This window comes from Cavia porcellus, unplaced genomic scaffold (genome assembly GCF_034190915.1).
Source record: "Cavia porcellus strain 051 isolate PalLab524CR breed Dunkin Hartley unplaced genomic scaffold, mCavPor4.1 scaffold_24, whole genome shotgun sequence".
In the NCBI taxonomy this organism is placed as follows: domain Eukaryota; kingdom Metazoa; phylum Chordata; class Mammalia; order Rodentia; family Caviidae; genus Cavia; species Cavia porcellus.
Window position 1 is genome coordinate 8,229,285 of NW_026947507.1, and position 19,616 is coordinate 8,248,900.

Consider the following 19,616-nt stretch of genomic DNA (forward strand, 5'->3'; position numbering starts at 1 on the left):
TTGCTCACTCGCTGTGACTTTCCTCCGTTGTTCCATATTTCTAGTTTCTCCAGCTTTCTGTCTCTATTGAATTCTTGGTTTTACTTAGGCAGCTTCACATACTCCCTTCTCAGGGACACAGTGCCTGGCTCCTCAGCTTTCTTCTGAAATATGGGTGAAAGTCTTTCTTACCGCACAGCTTTGCATTCTGCATTCTTATAAAACCAGCACCATGTGGATAACATCAAGTTCTGTGCCTGGCTCCGGCAAGAGCCTGGTCTTTTTGCATTATAGCTGCAGGAAATTCTCAGTGCTTGGATAGTTGAGCACTGTTGGCAGAATCTTAAGACACCAAATGTTTAGGTGGCTTTTCTAGAGCATGGTGTCTGGGGCTCTTTTCTCAAAAAAAAAAAAAAAAAAAAAAAAAAAGGGCCTTTCATTTTTTCAATCTTAAGTGTGTGCAGAGTGGGTCCTTGATGGTTTCTCAGGTGAACTGAAGGCCTCCTTGGTATTTCCTGTTGTAAATCACCTTGCTACTTTTTAATGCTAATTTTACTCATCTCCTTTGTTCCCAATCCACAGGCCCCAGCTCCACCAAGTCAAAGTCAAAACTTTTAAAATCATTGTGCTGTGCTGTTTGCTCTTGATTTTCAAAGTACACCTGGCTAAAAGCCCCTAACTATACCCAGACCAAAAACTTAACTTTAGGCTGTCTTGAAATTTCCTTTGCCAGAATACTCTACCACCTGTAATCTCAATCTCCTTCCAAGTCTTAGGGCATGAACAAAATGTAGACAAATTTTCTTTCAGAATATAACAAGTCCAACTGCCAATGGGATACATTTTCCTAACTGAAACTGTCCAAGCCTGGTCTTTACTATATACATGTCTATCAGCATTTTAGTCTTCTGAGCACTGACCAGAATCTCCAGTAATTCTAGTACTTCTCCAGCTGGCATCTGCAAACCTTTCCAGATTTTTCCAGTGAACTGTTTAATTTAATTTAATTGATTTTATTTTAAAAAGTGAATTTTATTTTAAAAAGTATTTTATTTTATTTTAAAAAAGGATAGAAATGATACAGAATTTCAAAAAAAATAGGAAATTAACACTAGTTAATATATTGCATATTGTTACTTTAGAAGTAGTTGTTCAGGTTATAGGATCTAAGCATAAAAATGATCAAATAAGCAAAAAATGACAGCACACACTGTGAACCTGTTTATTTTATTTATTTATTTTATCGGTAAAGGGGATTGAACTCACGACAGCCTGCTTGCAATGCAGGTGCTTATCCCACTGAGCTAAATCCCCAGCCCCCTGTGAACCTGTTTTAAAGGCTCCTGAACATGGTGAAATAGTCACAGTGACAATCCACTTCAAGAACTATACATTTTACAACAACCATATATTGAAGCCCAGTTTTTCATGAATCATTAAATATTCATTAACAGATACTTGAATAAAAAAAGAGATTTAGAAAGTATCATATAGTTCTCCTATTTTTGACAATCACATAGCAGTTGCTACCTATGTCATGTGGTCTTCTGACTTTATTGGTAGAACCTCATTTTATGATTTCCCTATCTGTGGGGTGTGTCATATTGTCTTCCTCTTACTGCAAGCACATGGAGCGAGTGGGCTTCCCTTCTCTGCCAGGGCTTGGATTCTGTTCAGTCGTCTTCAGGCTGAGCAGGTCAGCTTTTCCGTGTTTCTGCCACGTAAATGACACGAATCTTTTTTTTTTTTTTTTCTTTTTTCTGGCACCGGGTATCGAACTCACGACCACCTGCTTGCAAGGCAGATGCTTATGCCGCTGAGCTAAATCCCCAGCCCCGAATGACACAAATCTTAAAAGTTTTCACTTCACTGTAGCAGTTTAACCTTTTATCAAAAAGTGTGAATCTACACACTTAGGACTGTAGAAGATAATACAAAGTGTCTCCATTCTTTGGTTGAATAGTTTTGGCTTTTCTGAAATGCTCTTGGAGGAGAAACATCTTCCTTTGTTTAAAACACAACATATTCGATGCAGCTCAGTAAGAAAAACCTTTCACTATTTCCATCTCTATAAATGTCTTTTTGCTTTGTTACTTTGAGAAATTATATTATTTTTGTTTAGCTACTTCTATAGCTCTTAGCAGCAGTATTAATCATAGATTTGCTAACAATACGTTTTGTGAGAAGCTTTTATCTTTCTTCTTTCTCTAATAATAATTTCTTATAGGAGGAAGTACAGGTTTTAACGAGGTTGCTTGAGGATGCACATGTAGAGTAGTCAGCAGTACTGAAGACAGAGCAAACCCAGAGTTTTACTTGCTAAGGATTGAACTCCTGTGCCATGGTGAAAATGAAAGCCTGAACTGGAATTTAAAGGATGAAGGAGAACAGGCAGAATCCATCCAAGAGAAGAGAACTTAACCAGCCTTTCACAACTTCACCTATTTGCAGGTGCCATTTCCTCTGCCTGGAATTCTCTTCGTTTCCTTTTGACCAATTTTCCTCTTTTTGAAGACTTTTCTCCTTTAGGAAAACCAGCTTTATATTAGTCATATATCATACAATTCATCCACTTGAAGTGTGTAATTAAAACATATTTTAGTATGTTTACATATACATGTACCTAACCCCAGGTAATTTCAGAATATTTTCACTCCTTCAGAAAGAAACTTTAAACTCTTTAGCTAACACCTGTATTTCTCCATCCCATACCTTTAAAATTAAGCAACCACTAATCAGTTTTCTGTCTCTAGGGTTCTAAGATGTGGACTTTTATATGAATGAACTCATCTATTATGTGATCTTTTGTGTCTAATTTCTTTCACATAGCATTGCTTTGAAGGATCAATTGTGTTCTAGCATGCACCGGTAGTACAACATTCTTTTAAAAGGCCAAATAATATGCTATTATATGAATAAACCATATTTTACTTATCATTTTCTGAACTGATGAGACATTTGGGTGATTTTCATCTTTTGGCTTTTGTGCTATGCTGTTATAAGTATAGATATGCAAATCTCTCTTCTACCTTCTGATTTTAACTGGGATATATGAGCAACCAGGATTTTTAAAAAAATATGATTTTAATAGCCACATTTAAAAATAAAAAAGAAATAGATGGACTTAATTAATAATGTGTCTTTTTTTAGTATACTCAAAATGTAATTTCAGTATGCTATCTAATCAAGTAAATAATTTAATGAGATATTTTACATTTTCTGTACTCAGTCTTTGAAACCCAGGATGTTTTCTGCGCTTATAGATCATCTCAGTTTGAACCAGTCCATGTTGGGTGGTTGGTATCCACATGTGACTGGTGACAGCTGTGGTGGACAGCACATCTCCACTCACGAGGTACCCGGACTCAGGAAGAAGGGACTCTACCGCGGTAGCTGCTCCTGAAACTCAAGTGTTTTTTATCCCTCTTTATTTTTCTTGTTTCTTAAGAAGCAGTCACATACAAAGGCTAGTAGCAAAGACCCTCTATTACTACCAGATCTACCTGGTTTGATTCATGAGAAAGATTATAGATCCAATTCTTGATTATATTAAGAGCTAAGTTCAACCTGACTCTGAGATGCTTGAATTTGAAAGACAAAACCAAACCTGGTAAAATGCCTCTTTATCCTTATGTTCAGTCATCTTGAAAAATTAAGCTTCAAATAATCATGACAGGGACTGATTGACACTTTGCTATTACAATTTCCTGTCAGCTCTAATGTCTGCTTTATTTATAGCTAGTTAAAATGTATCTTGTAGGATAGGCTGGCCCATATGGGTAGGGCTGGACATGAGGGTGATCATTATGGTTTCAGCACATGCTTTTAATAGTGGCATGTTGTACATTTTAAATAAATTCCTGAAACCATATGACATGAGGGAAAAAAAGAACTTCACTACATTATATTATATAACTGTTATATAACAGTTATTAATATAATACTGTTCTGTTTCATATGACTTTTTTTAAACACCTAGTTAAATGAGACTATTAACGCTTTGTCTACATTAATCCTGTGTCTATATATTAAAATCTCGTCTGTGCCAGTGAAAGCTTTTAACAACAGTCATATTGACTAACAGATGATGGTATAAATCCTGTCTTTGCCTTTCATCTGGGCAAATTCATTCAGCTTCTGGGTCTCTGTATTTTCATCTGCAAAAACATGGACTGGCATGGATTCAGTGTCTCAGGATGTGTCTATATAGCAATGGACAGGGTGGGCTTTTAGTTTTTTTCTTTCCCCAGTGCCCCATGACCAGGGTGCAGTCTTGTCCATCTCTGTGCTTTGGTAGCAATATGCAGACCCAGTGTGCATTATTATGAACAGAGAGTGAGGAAAATGTTGCCGAGAAACAGCAGGCTAGGGAGGCCTCTGCATTTTAAAAAGAAGATGTCATTGGGATCAATTGGACTTAAAACTCATTTGGGCAAGATTTGTGAACCATCTTAATTATTTTGACATTATAAAAGCATGTAATTATGTACTTTTGACTTCTGAGTAATTAGGACTGTGAACATTGATGCCTCCTAGTTCAGAGTCCTGCATTTATTTCACTGCAGATTGTGATTACCCATTAGCACTTTTCTGCTCCATCTGAAACCATTATAAATGAGAACAAGATAGGCCATGGTCGCTTTGATTTTGAACCACTGCAAAAACAACTTTTACGTATGAAACTGTGCTGAAATTTTATTTGTGCACTGAACTTTATTTTATGGTTAAAAAAGGCAAATAACAAGGCAATAATACTTGGCAGATGAAAAAAGACATATGAAAGTGATAAATTTAGCAGTGGCTCTTTCTGACCTAATATAATAATCATCTCAGTTTCAAAATCCTAATTATTTCTTAGAGCAGTTTTTTACTTTGCTTTCACAACCCAGCCAAAGAGAAGTCAAATAGTCCCCTGGGCACACCCAAGATATAGTTGCATTATTAGTCATTGCATATTAATTACTTTTTAGGTTAAGAAAGTTTTTTGTTTTTCATAGTCTTTAAAATAAAATAGAATTTGATATCCACTACAATTTACCTTTATAACTTATGGAACTTTTTCTACATTAGAGAAGTTATCCAGAGTTTATGAAACATCTGTTTGTTTGGATTTTTTTTTTTTTTTTTTTTTTGGTACCAGGGATCAAACTCATGACTGTGTGCTGGCCAGGCAGGAGCTTCTACCGCTGAGCTAAATCCCTGGCCCAAAACATCTGTTTCTTTTGAATTTGTTTTTCCAACAAACTTTGTTGAAAGCTAAGAAAATTCATTTACCTGGTGATATGCACAAGTATTGGGTGCTCATTTTGAAAAGATAAAAGTGGCATTAATGCATCAATTGGTGTTCAGCTCAACATATGTGACACTGATAGATTCCACTTGTGAATTTTGAAATTGTAACACAATTACATCATGTTAATATAACTGTTAATAAAATATTTATTCATGTATAGTATATAATATAAACTGTGATATGTATGGTATATATACATTGTATTTAATAGAGTATATAAATACACAAAATATTTTATAGGGCCTTCTTTATATAGCAGAACATCATCTGAAATTTTATGTAAACACTGAGTATAATTGACTTTTAAGAAATGATACAACCTTTTGAGTAAACAAATTGGACAGATAGAACTTTCCTTTTTATCCTCATTGGGTTGACTTAGTTGGAAGGATTCAGTTGGTTTACTTTTTAAACCAACTTGGATATTCTGGAATAAATTTTACTTTGATCAATGTAAGTCATTTTTTTTAAGGGGGTGACGGTTCTGCTCTTTACTTTGGGGGGATACTTAAGTTCCGACAATGATCTTATCTAGTTGGAAAAGGAGCAAATGTATCTGTAAAAAGAAGCAACACATTATGCCATTGTTCTTGAGGCAAAGTTTGACTAGTGCAGCTGTGGTAGGCCAGAGTCAGGATGACATCTACGAGTATCTAAGGGTCAACAGATGCAGTGAAAAAAGTAGCAGCAGAGCACTAGAGTCCTGCAGACTATCTGCCAGACTTCCCTGACAGTTTCTTGCCTAGAATGTGCTGGTATTTGTTTGGTCTGTTATAGGACCATATCCTGATGCCTTCTCCATTTCTGTTTTCGTGGTGCTGGCCTGCCCCTTGCAGGGATCTGCTGAGAGCCTTCCCTGGACATCAGGCTCTTTCTCCAAGGTCTTCCCAGATGGCCCCTCCAATTGTCTATCCATTTCAGTGTTTCGTGTTCTACTTTCTTGAGTCTTCCTGTATCTGGAATAATGTTAGTGTAAACTCCAAAATACAGACCTTACGTCACAACTTCTACTTTAGTAAATTACTTAGCCTCTCTGTATCTCAATTCTTTCATCCCTGAAGAGGGTTTATTTATTATAATAGCACATTAAAGTCACCAAACCTTGATAGGAAGGCGTATTAACTTTTTGTTGCTGTGACAAAATACCTAACAAATACAGCTTAAAGGAGAACGATAAAAGGTATTGGGTTAGAGTTTCAGAGGTTCGGTCCAGAGTCAGCTGGCAGAAACACCTCGGTAGAAGGGTGTAGAGAAGAAGAACTGCCCACCTTATAGTATTTGAGAAACAGAGAGAAAGGGAAAGAGTCTGTGAAGAGATCTTCAAAGACATGACCCCAGTGAACTGCTTCATCCAGCTGCTACCATATTTAGCCAATGAATCAATGAATTAGCCCACCAATGCGGTCAATTCCTTATGTCTCAATCACTTCTCTAGGCCCCAACTCCTGACCATTACTCCACTGGGAATCAAGCCCTTACTACTTGAGTTTTTGAGTCCACTTTGTACTTGAAGCATATCTAGGAGTTTTCATTAGCAAACAATGGGATGAGGAGCAAAAACCAAAAAATCAAAGGGAGTGGAATAAAACTAGAGGATTTATTTGGATGATAGTTGTGCTATTTGCTTTGAAATAATGCATTTTATTTATGTTTAAAACTTTTATTATTTAGCATTAGCTATTAACAAGGCACTTTACTGGGTTATGGGTATACAAAAATGGATAAACTGGACCCCAAATCCATGTTCATGGGTTCTGCCACAATAGACATAGGAACAAGCAAGTTTAGCAAGTTTAGTTCATAAACTAAAACTGTGCTTAAACTAAATCATTATGAGCTACGTGTCAGGCAAAGGAGTGGCACTGGATATAACTTAAGAGTTTCACTTTAGTTGTTATTGGAGAAGAGGAGACATTTGCCTTGAACTTTGAAAGCTGAATAAAGACTTATTCGATGGACTATTCACTAGCAGGAGCAGAAAGGAAGCACCAAGAGTATGGCTGGACTCTTTAAGAAGTTTAAGCAAGTTGCTTGCACTGCTGGAGAAGAAGATGTCAGAGGAGGACCTCTGAGATTCACTGGTGGGCACATGGACAGAGGTCTTAGGAGCCTGGCAGAGGTGTTCAGATTTTACCTTGCAAGTGTCAGTGATCATTACGATGATCGGATGAAGTTATAGCAACAAGCAGAAAACAGTGTCTTACAAATTGTTATTATTTTTTATGGACAACACAGTTATTTACATTTATGGGACATAATGTGATGTTTTGACATATGCATACAATGTGGAATAATTAAATCAAGCTAACTAACATAGGAATATAGATTTGAATTTAGTGATTTCAGTTTCCTTGGATATATACCGAGGATTACTGGATCCTATGATAATTCTAGTTTTAGTTTTTGGAGGAACTTCTATGGCCATTTTCTTTGTGGCTGTACTAATTTCCATTATATCAACAGTGTACAGGGGTGATTGAAAGATCTGAGGAATGGTTGAATGGTTAAATAAAAAGCCTTATTACAGTGAAAGACACATTGCCAAGAACTATAAGTGTATTCTAGTAAGAGGAAATATTTTGAGGAGACTTACAGGAATTTTTTTTACTGTAATAAAATGTTTAATGTAAACATTCACCATATTTTTGGTCACCACTAGTGTAAGATCCTGTTTTTCTGCTTTTTCTCCAATATTCATTATCTTTGCTTTTGATAAAAATCTTTCTAATAAATGTGAAGTGCTATCTTATTTGATTTATTTGTATTTCTTTTAGTGATAAGTAATAATGAATTTTTTTCATGTAACTATTGGCAATTTGTGGGTTTTCTTTTGAGAAATGTACATTCAATTCTTTGACCCATTTTAATTGGGTTATTTGTTTTCTTGGCATTGAGTTCCTTATGTATTTAGAATATTAATCCCTTATCAAATGTAAGATTTATAAATATCTTCTCTCACACTGTGAATTGTCTCTTTGTTTCTTTTGCTGTGCAGAAGCATTTTAGTTTGAAGTGATCCCGTTTGTCTATTTTTGACTTTGTTGTTTGTGCTTTCAGACAAAACTTTGCCAAGAGCAATATTGTGGATGTTTCTCCCTCAGTATGTTTTCTGGTACTTTTACAGTTTCAGGCCTTATATTAAAAATATAATCCATTTTTGCACTGATTTTTGTATATGGCGTAAAGTAAGAATCTTGTCTCCTTAGGTAAGTTTATTCTCTCCATGTGATATAATTTCCCTGTTTTTATGAAGAGACTGTCTTATCACTAGTGTATATTCTTGGCAACTGTGTCAAAAGCCAATTGATTATAAATACCTGGTATTATTTCAGTGTTTTCTGTCCTATTCTGTTAGTTGATGTGTATGTTTTATACCATACTGTTTTAACTGTAATCAATTTATTATATGTTTTCAAATCAGGTAGTATAATATCTGCAGCTTTATTTTTTGTTCAAGATTAATTTGGCTGTTCATTGTGGAGTCTTATAGTGCTTTTTATTTTTGAAAATATCCATGGTAATGTGTCTTTTTCCATTTTTACTTTTATTTGATTCTTCAACATTTACTAATTAGTCTAAATATAGATCTGCCAATTTTGTTTATCTTTTAAAAACAAATTCTTAGCCAACATTATACTAAATGGACAAAAACTGAAAGCTTTCTTTTTTTAAAATTTATTTTAATGAGGGTAAAATTAAACAGAACAAACCAGATCATAAGGAAACAATTTTAAGAAACACGGATTTCAAAGCAAGACCACTGGAGATCTTCACTGTCTATCGTATTGTGTCTTGTTTTCTTCCAAATAGTTGTCCACATCTTCACATACAGTGAAAACATACTGAACATTATAGTACTAAGCTAATCAGAACAGGATGATGAAGGCTTTTTTAGGTCTTCAAAACCAGACAATAGGGAAGTCAACAATGGCTGCCATAATGTCTCTTGTTCTCTTTGAAATAGCTGTCCATATCTTTATGTATGTTGAAATTAAACATAAGAGACTAGACTAATATCACTCTGAACAGTGAATAATGGTGTTGCTAGATTTTATATCATAATGCTACAGGATTAACATTGGGTATCTTAGTGTCTCTTCAGGCCTTGTTCTGCCCAACTCTAATATGTCTTCCACCTGGCCACACCAGCCACGGGACCCAGTTTCCAGCACTCACCAAGAATTAATGCAGCTCTCCACCTTGGCTCTATTTTATGCTACACCGCGCCTCCCACCAAGGGCCCTGGACTCACCAACTCCCATTATCGGTGGCCACAGCTTCAGTGCAACCGTGAATCGTCTGACTCCAAGGTGCACCCAGCACAGCCCAGGAGCAGTCCCAGTGAGCACATCTGTTCCAGCCTTTTACCCATGTTTTTCCTTCCTTCCTTTCTTTTTTTCCTTCAATTTCTTCCTGGGTCATGAGAATCCCTCTCCTTTTGTCTGGTCTTCTCCATGTTGTTAAATTCTAGCGTCAGAGTTGCTTTTCTCAAAGAGGCTCTCTACCCTGCTATCTATCAAGCTGCCATCTTCACAACCCCCTGAAAGCTTTTACTTTAAAATCAGGAACAAGACAAGGATGTCTACTATCACCACTCCTATTAATATAGTTCTGGAAAACTGGTCAAGGCAATCAGACAAGAGAGAAAAACAAATAAGATAGGAAAGGAAGAAGTTAAATTATCACTATTTGCAGATAATATGATACTCTACCTAGAAGAAAAATTCCATTAACTGACTACTAGAAGTAATACGCAAATTCAGCAGTGTAACTGAATACAAAGTCTACTCAAAAATCAATAGCATTCCTGTACACAAACAAAAAACTCGCCAAAAGAGAAATTATGGAAATATTGTCCTTTACAACAGCATTTAAAAAAATGAAATATTTTGGAATCAACCTAAGAATGTAAAAGACCTATATGTTGAAAATTATGCTATGCTTAAAAAGCAGATTGAAGAGGATATTAGAAAACAGACGGATATTCCTTGCTCTGGGCTAGGATGAACCAATACTGTGAAAATGGCTATATTCCCCAAACTATTATACAGATTTAATGTGATTCCAATCAAAATATCATTAACATACCTCAAAGATCTAAATAAAACACTCCTAAAATTCATTTGGTAGCAGAAGAAACCTATAATAGCAAAGGGAATTCTGGGAACCAAAGCCAACAAATTTTGGGCAGGACACATCTCAATTCCTGACTTGAAACTATATTATAAGCTACAGTGATAAAATCAGCATGGTACTGACAAAGAAATAAACCTGAGGATCAGTGGAACAGATTAAAAGATGCAAGTACAACTACAAAGACACTCAGCCACCTGCTTTTTGACAAAAGGGTTAAACATGTTCACTGGAAGAAGGACGGCATCTTTAATAAATGGAATTGGAAAAATTGGCTCTCCCCATGCTGAAGACTGAAACTAGATCCATGCTTATCACCATGCACAAAACTAAAGTCTAAATGTATCAAAGGCCTAAATACTAGAATAGAAATACTAAATCTACTGGAAGACAAAGTGGGTAGAAATCTTAGAGACATAGGGGTAGGCAGAGAACTCATGAACAAAATGCAAACGGCATGGGAAACACTTCAAAGAATCAACAACTGGGATCCCTTATTATTGAAAAGTTTCTGTACTTCAAAAGAAATCGGAATGAAAAGAAAGCCCACAGAATGGGAAGAATTATAGCCAGAAACCACTCAAAGTGCTTGTCTCTAGAATAAAGAATTGAAAAACATCAAGACCCCAAATTCAAAGACCCTCTCCAAAAATGGGCATCTGAGATGAACACACAGTTCTCAGATGAAGATATATAAATGGCAAATAAATACATGAAGAAATGTTCACCATCACTGGTCATTCGAGAAATGCAAATTAAAACAGCATTGAGACTTCATCTCACTCTGGAAAGAATGGCTGCCATCAAGAAATCAACTAATTACGAGGTCACTGTTAATGGGAGTGTAGACTGGTGCAGCCACTATGGAAATCAGTATGGAGAATTCTCAGAAGACTAGGATTGGAAGTTCCATTTAACCCAGCTATTCCCCTCCTGGGTATTTTCCCAGAAAAACTGAAAATGTCATATCACAGTGATATATGTGTACCCATGTTCATAGCAACACAATTTGTAGTAACTAAATCTTGGAAACAACCATGATGCACATCAAATGCAGAGTGGATGAAAAAGATGTGGTATATATATACAATGGAATATTACTCAGCTATAAAAAGGATGCTCTTGAGGCCTTCATAGGCAAATGGAGACAATGTTAGGCTATCTTCATTAGTGAAATAAATTCATATTTATAAATATCATGTTGTGTCTCTAGTGTAAAAAGTAATGAGATGTAGGATTAATAAAACCCCAAATGTGTAATTGCTATTGTAAAAAAGAGAGGAAAAGAAAGTACTCTGAAGGATATAACTGCATGTTTGTTTAAGTGTGTAGGATTGATAACCACATTACTAAGTTTTTGCTGGATAGCTGAACAGAACTGTTTGCAGTCTGGCTTTTTATATGCTTCACTTTTGTAACTTAACCAACTATTTGTAAGACAACAATATGTAATTATCAACTAGTGATTTCTTACTGTTTATTTTTTGAAATTATGTATTACTTCTACCCTTTTTCTGTTTTTTTTTTTCTTTAAAAAACCCAAGTAATTTAGGCTAGGAATTTAGCTCAGTGGCATAAGTCCATGCCTGGCAAGCACAAGGTCAGGAGTTTGGTCCCCAGTACAAACAAGCAAACAAACAAACAAAACCTACTAACATGTTTAGTCACATATGAAACTAAACTTTTATTCTAACTCTCCCCTACGTTTTATTATTTTGATTTCAAGATTTCAAAAGTTACATTTATTTTTCTAATTTGCATTTCTTTACAAGTTTTTATAACTGCAATTATTTATGGTAATTTTTTTCTTTTAACTCTCCTAGTATGGATCAAATTTTTTACATACCATCCTTACAGCTTTCAAAAATTCTGAGTTTGACTGTATACTAAGTAGTATACACTTGAGTTTTGTGTTTTCAAATTTTTGTTATAGCCTTTCATTTTATTTATTTATTTATTTATTTAAAGAGAAAAAAGAAAGGAAATAAAAAAGAAACAAATCAGTAACAGGGTACAAATAATACAGAATTTCAAGAAAAAAAATACAGTAAGAAATCACTAGTTAATAGATCACACACTGTCACCCCAGAAACAGTTGTCCAAATTATAACATTAAAGCATATAAAGTAGACATTCATACAGTGAGATTGCAGACTGTTCTGTTCAATGATCCAACAAAAGCTCAGTAATATGGTTTTCCATCCTACATGCTCAAACATACATGCAGTTATATCCCTTAGACTACCCTCCTTTCCTCTATTTTTTACAATAACAATTACACTTTTTGGTTTTTTTTACTCCCACAGTTCTTATTACTTTCTTTGAAGAGAATAAAACCTAACGTGACTAAACAGAACAGAGTTGGTTAGAACAGAAGGATGGGCATAGTACAGGATGTAAAAATAGAATACCAGGTGATCAAAACTGGTTACCATTGTGCATCTTGCTATTTTTAAAAAGAGTTGCCTATATCATCAGATATAATAGAATTGATCACAACAGTACAGAACAAGACCAATAAAAACCACACTGGAGACCTTACAGGACTTCAATAGAAGATAATAGTCAAACCATAATGGGCATCATAGTAAATCTTATTCCCTTCAAAGTGGTTGCCTATACCCTCAAACTTGATATTATCATGCAAAATAGAATATAGTAGAATCAGACAGAGCAAGATGGGGAGAACAATACTAGGGTTCAAATCAGGTTAATAGGAAAACAAAAAAGTTACTATAATATATCCCGCTATTTTTAAAATTAGCTTTCCCTTAATTGAAAAAAAATAAGAAAAAATAGATTAACTTTAAAAAAAGAGTGGAGACTGAGATAGAGGACACTGTATTAGAACAACACAGGTCAGAACTGAAAAATTTAAGCATCATTGTGTTTCACCCCCAGATAATCTAACATAATAGTAGTCACCATACTGTCTCATTCCTTGAATTATTTGAGTATAACTTCGTATACTATAGCATCAAGCATATCAAGACAGTGTGAAGCCATTCAAGAGAATTAAAGAATTACAGGGTATTTAGAAACAGTTAACAGAAAACGAACAACGGTTTCTATTTTATCTCTTTGCCTATAAAAATTTTTGTTTATACTATCACATATAGTAAAATATAGTAAGATACAACATGTTAAAACCAATGGAAACAGATGTACAACAGCTTAATGGGACTTCAAAACAAGATGATATTAAATCAGCACTAGCTTTTATGATGTGTTGTTTTCTTCAAAATAGGTATTCATACTATCACCGATACTAAAATCAAACAACCCAGGTTAAAACCTTTGCAATTAATGAGTGAAAACATTATATGGCTTCAAACCAATATGATTGGGAATCATGATTACCACATGCTTTTTTGTATTCTTATCATTTCTTACACTAGGGAAACTACTCGGTATTTACACATGTGAGTTTGATTTATTTCACTTATGAGTATGGTCTCAAGCTGCGTCCATTTATTTATAAACATCTCAATGTGATCACTCTTTATATCTGAGTAGTACTCCATTGTATAAAAATATCACAACTTTTTTATCCATTCCTCAGTTGATGGACACTTAGGTTGTTTCCAAGATCTGGCTATTACAAATTGTGCTGCTATAAACATAGATGCACATATATCACTGTGATATGATGCTTTCAGTTCTTCTGGGAATATGCCTAGAAGTGGAATAGCTGGGTCAAATGGGGCTTCCAGTCCTAGCTTTCTGAGAAATCTCCAGACTGACCTCCACAATGGTTGTACTAGTCTACACTCCCACCAACAGTGCAGGAGAGTTCCTTTTTCCCCACAGCCTCTCCAGCATTTGTTGTTGGTGGTTTTCTTGATCTTGGCCATTCTTTCAGGAGTGAGATGAAATCTCAGTGTGGTTTTAATTTGCATTTCTCTAATGACCAGTGATGTTGAACATTTTTTCATGTATTTATTTGCTATTTGTATTTCTTCATCTGAAAACTGTTTATTCATCTCAGATGCCCATTTTTGGATTGGGTCTTTGAATTTTAGGGGTCTGATTTTTTAAAAATTCTTTATATGTTTTAGACAGAAGTCCTTTGTCTGAGGGGCAGTTCACTAAGATTTTTTTTCCCAGTTTGTGGGTTTTCTTTTCATATGCTGGAGATTTCTTTTGATGCGCAGAAACTTTTTAATAAGAGGCGACCCCAATTATTGACTCTGGTAAGTATTTCCCATGCGGTTTGAGTCCTGTTCATGAATTCTCTACTTACTCCTATATCTTCAAGGTTTTTACCCAATTTGTCTTCCAATACATTTAGTGTTTCTCTTTTAATATTTAGATCTTTGATCCATTTAGATTTTATTTTAGTGCATGGTGATAGGCATGGGACTAGTGTTAGTTTTCAGCATATGGAGAGCCAGTTTTTCCAACACATTTATTAAAGAGACTGTCATTCTTCCAGTGAACATGTTTGGCCCCTTTATCAAAGATTAGGTGGTTGAGTGTGTTTGTAGTTGGGGTTGTATCTTCTAATCTATTCCACTGATCTTCGGCTCTGTTTTGATTCCAGTACCATGTTGATTTTACTACAGTTGCTTTGTAGAATACCTTCAAGTCAGGGATTGTGATACCTCCTGCCTTGCCTTTGCTGCTTAGAACTGTTCTTGCTATTCTAGGTCTCTTCTGGTTGCAGATGAATTTTAGGAGTGATTTCTCTAGTTCTATAAGGTATGTTGATGGTATTTTTATTGGGATTGCATTGAATCTGTATAAAAGTTTTGGGAGAATGGCCGTTTTCACAGAATTTGTTCTTCCTATCCATGAGCAAGGGATGTCTTTCCATTTTCTGAGATCTTCTTCAATTTAATTTTTCAGTGTTATAATTTTCCCTGTGTAGGTCTTTCACTTCTTTTGTGAGAGTAATTCCTAAATATTGCATTTTTTTGGTTGCTAATGTGAAGGCTATGGCATCTGTTATTTCTCTCTCTGTGACTTTGTTGTTAGTGTATAGGAATGCTATTGATTTTTGAGTATTGATTCTGTATCCAGCTACATTACTGAAGTTATTTGTTATATCTAGTAGTCTTTCAATGGATTTTTGGGGATCTTCTATATAGATCTGCAAATAATGATAGCTTAACTTCTTTTCCTATCTTTACCCCTTTTATTTTATTTCTCTCTCTTGTTTAATTGCTCTGGCTAGTATTTCCAGTACTATATTAAATAGGAGCGGTGATAAGGGACATCCTTGTCTTGTACCTAATTTTAAAGTAAAGGCCTTCAATTTTTGGCCATTTAGTATGATATGGGCTGATGGTTTGTCATAGATGGCCTTTATTATATTGAGGTAAAGACCATCTATTCCAATTTTCTGCAAGGTTCTTATCATAAATAAATGTTGGACCTTATCAAAAGTTTTTTCTGCATCTATAGAAATGATCATGTGATTCTTACTTTTGGCTCTATTGATATGGTGTACTACATCTTTTGATTTATGTATATTGAAACATCCCTGCATGCCTGGGATGAATTCCACTTGGTCATGGTGTATGATCTTCTTGATGATTTGCTGCATCCTATTTGCCCAATATTTTATTGAGGATTTTTTCATCTGTGTTCATTAGGGAAATTGGTCTATAGTTCTCTTTTTCAGTTGGGTCCTTCTCTGGTCTTGGTACTAAAGTAATATTTGCTTCTAGGAACGACTTAGAAAGGATTGCTTCCCTTTCAATTTCACTGAAGAGTTTGAGGAGTGTTGACATTAGGTCTTCTTTGTATTTCTTGTAGAATTCTGCAGTGAATCTGTCTGGGCCTGGGCTCCTCTTCGTAGGTAAAGATTTAATTATGTTTTCAATTTCATTAATAGAAATTGGGTTATTCAGTAGTTTTACATCTTCATGACCTGGTTTTGGTACTTCGTATGCTTCTAGGAATCTTTCTATTTCCTCTGTGTTATCAAACCTTTGAAAGTAGAGGTTTTTGAAATAGGTGTTGATGAACTTCTGTATTTCTATAGGGTCTATTGTAATTTCACCTCTTTCATTCCTTATTGCATGAATTTGAGCTTTTTCTTCCCTTTTTAAAATAAGATTGGCTATGGGTTTGTTGATTTTATATATTCTTTCAAAGAACCAACTCTTTGATTCGTTGATTTTTTGGATTCTTTTAAAGAACCAACTCCTTGATTCATTGATTTTTTGCATTGTTTTTTTAGTCTCTATTGCATTGATTTCTGCTCTGATTTTTATAATTTATTCTCTTCTTTTGGCTTTGGGCTTGACTTGCTTTTCTTTTCTAGATGTTTGAGGTGTAACATCAGGTTATTTATTTGTATTCGTTCTATTTTCCTGATGTGGGAACTCAGTGCAATAAATTTTCCTCTGAGGATAGCTTTCATTGCATCCCACAGATTCCAATAAGTTGTATTTGTGTTTTCATTTGTTTGCAGGTATTGTTTAATTTCTTCTTTAATTTCCTCTGTGACCCACTGATTACTCAAAAGTGTGTCATTCGGTTTCCATGTGTTTGTGGGATTTTTGCAGTATCTTTTATCATTAATTTCTAATTTCATAGCACTATGGCTGTGCTTTACATATATGTGTGGTCTCAAGATCACCTTTCTATGTAAGGTAGGCTTATGTAGAGCACTAAGGTTTCGTGTAGTCATGTCTAGCAGCTGAATTTGGGTAGGGCTAGGTAATCCTTTTGTGAGTAACTGTTGGCTTGCAGCTGCCTGTCAACCTGGAGAAGACTTAACAAGAGCATCCTGGACACATCGGAAGGTGGTCAGTGATTGTGCTTGGAAGACGTGGACCATGTTTCCTGCAGCATGGTGGAGTTGGCTAGCTTTTCTATAATGGCTCTTCCATTGGCCTGAATACTGCAATCCACTGAGGTTCCCTCCCACTAGTTGCTGCCAATCCCTATTCTTTGTTTCTAACTGACCCCAGGTTTTCCATCCCTGATAACACTCCCAGTGTTTCCTGTGGGACAAGACAGGAAACAGGCTCCAGTGAAGAGCTCTAGAATGTTAGGGACATTGAGTGCTCACTCCAATTCCCTTGTTTCATTGTAGTACCCACAAGTTTAGGGGAATTTCCTGTGTATGGTGCTGTATCATCTAGGGAGAAGAATGGTGGGTGAAGACAACCACTTCTTTCACTATTTGAAGGCAGTATTTTTAGGTCTGTTGTCCCTGGGGGTATCTCATTTTAAGTCCAGAGTTCCAGAGTATTTACCAGGGTATTCTTGCCTCTGTATAGCTGTTACTAGTTGGATTCCTGCTATGGAGAGTGAGGCCAGAGTAATCCTACTCTGCCTTCTTGCAGAGGTTACTTCAAGAACACAGTCTGGACAAGAGGTTTATCTTTGCAAAAAATCTAAGAAGAAAGGATAGGCTGAAAGCATCCATTTAATTTTCTGTATGAAATCATGTCTAGATTTTGTAGGATCAATGCGAGTAAATCAAAGAAGGCAGCAAACAAATCTTTGCAAGCCCAGCAGTCAGTTGGAAGGGAGAAGGTAGAAACCATTAAATGTAGACAACATGCAATTTAACTATCAATTCAGGGTGATAACTGAAGCAATATTTCCTCAGCCCCAGCACTACTGATGCTTTGAGTTATATGATTCTGTTTTTACATCGGGTTTTCCTGTGCATTGTATGATGTTTAATAGCATCTTTGAACTCTATGAACTGGATGCCAATAGCAATCCCTCACCAAGTTATGTTAAACAAAAACATCACTAGATATTGCTATTTTGCACAAATTTTGTGGAGCTGGGAAGGCAACTTTGTCATCTCTGTTGGAAAATTACAGACAATGAGGGGGAAAATCTGGTTGAAAATTTTTTTGTCTTATTTAGTTTGACAGACAATCATTCTTAAGAACTAAGAAGTAGTAATGGTGGGGTAGGATGCAGATAAAGGAAAGGAAGTGGAAAATGATGAAGAAAGATGAGGTGGCATTCTGTGTGGGTAGAAGTGGTTGATGACAGGATCCAGTGAACAGGTAACAGATGATACATACACTTTCCTGGCTCTGCTTAGCTCTCTGTGCATAGGGCACAGGCAGGTGTTAAATTTTCCATGTAGTTAGAAGTCTACTTTTCAGTGTTTTAATTTTAGGCTTTGCTATGAGAATGCTCGGCTACTGCTATGATTTCACCCTGCACCTGCTCATGCCTTCCGTTTCGTGCTGCCCCTGCCCTGATCTCTCATAGGCTGAGGCACATATTAGGCTAGGAATCATGGCTCTAGGCTGAGAAATGCTCATGTGAGTAGTAAGGCTATGGGGGACAGAGTCACGGGGAGAGAAAGGAGAAATAAAATGAAGAACAACTTTGTCAAAATGAAGGAAGTTGTTAGAAAGGAAGTTGCTAGAACTCATAGCCTTTTAAATTTATTTGGAAAAGATTGGACTGGAATAATTTGTTTTGACAAATATCTATTCCAGTGCTTTCTAGTATGTTGGGCTGTGCTAGAATTGATATCAACCTTGAATAATTGTAGCAAAAGTGTGTGGTGGCAAAATGTAGGAGATGGCTTTTTTCTTCAACCAGAACAGGAGGAAATGAGACTTAACAGTCAGCCTTAGGTTTGGCAAAATTTTGCTAGTAAAATTTTTGCTTGCCAAATTTTGGTTTGTTGAAATGATAAGAAAAAAGAAGGGTTTAAATGTGCTCTTGAAAAGATCAGTGAAAAAAATTGCTTTCCCCCCACATTTTATATTTTCTGAGATTTCCCACATATTCCTAGATAAAGTAAGATAAGAATTTTATTTAGACATTAATCATGTATATCTTTTATAACATTTCATTTTGGTTAGTTTTATCTCTAATCATTCCTTTTAAGATATTTTACTTTCTTGTTTTTATTTTTTTATCTTTTTAAATGAAAAACTGATGATACAGAATTTTAAAACAAAATAATAAGAGATTAAAAATGGTTAATATGTTGTGTGTTGTTATCTTCAAAGTAGTTGTCAGATTACAGTATGAAAAAAAGAACAAATAATCAAACTGTGAAAGCAAAAACTATTCCTTTTAGTGAACTAACAGAGATTAGTAGTATAATTATCTATCTTGTGTATATATACATATATATTCCTTTCCCTTCTTTTTTTTTCTACTTTCCCTATCCTAGTGGTTTTTTCCTTTTGAGCAGTTTTCTTCCCTTTCATATTCACAATGTCTATTGTATGTTTTGGATCTTATTTACTCTTTCATTTTTTATACA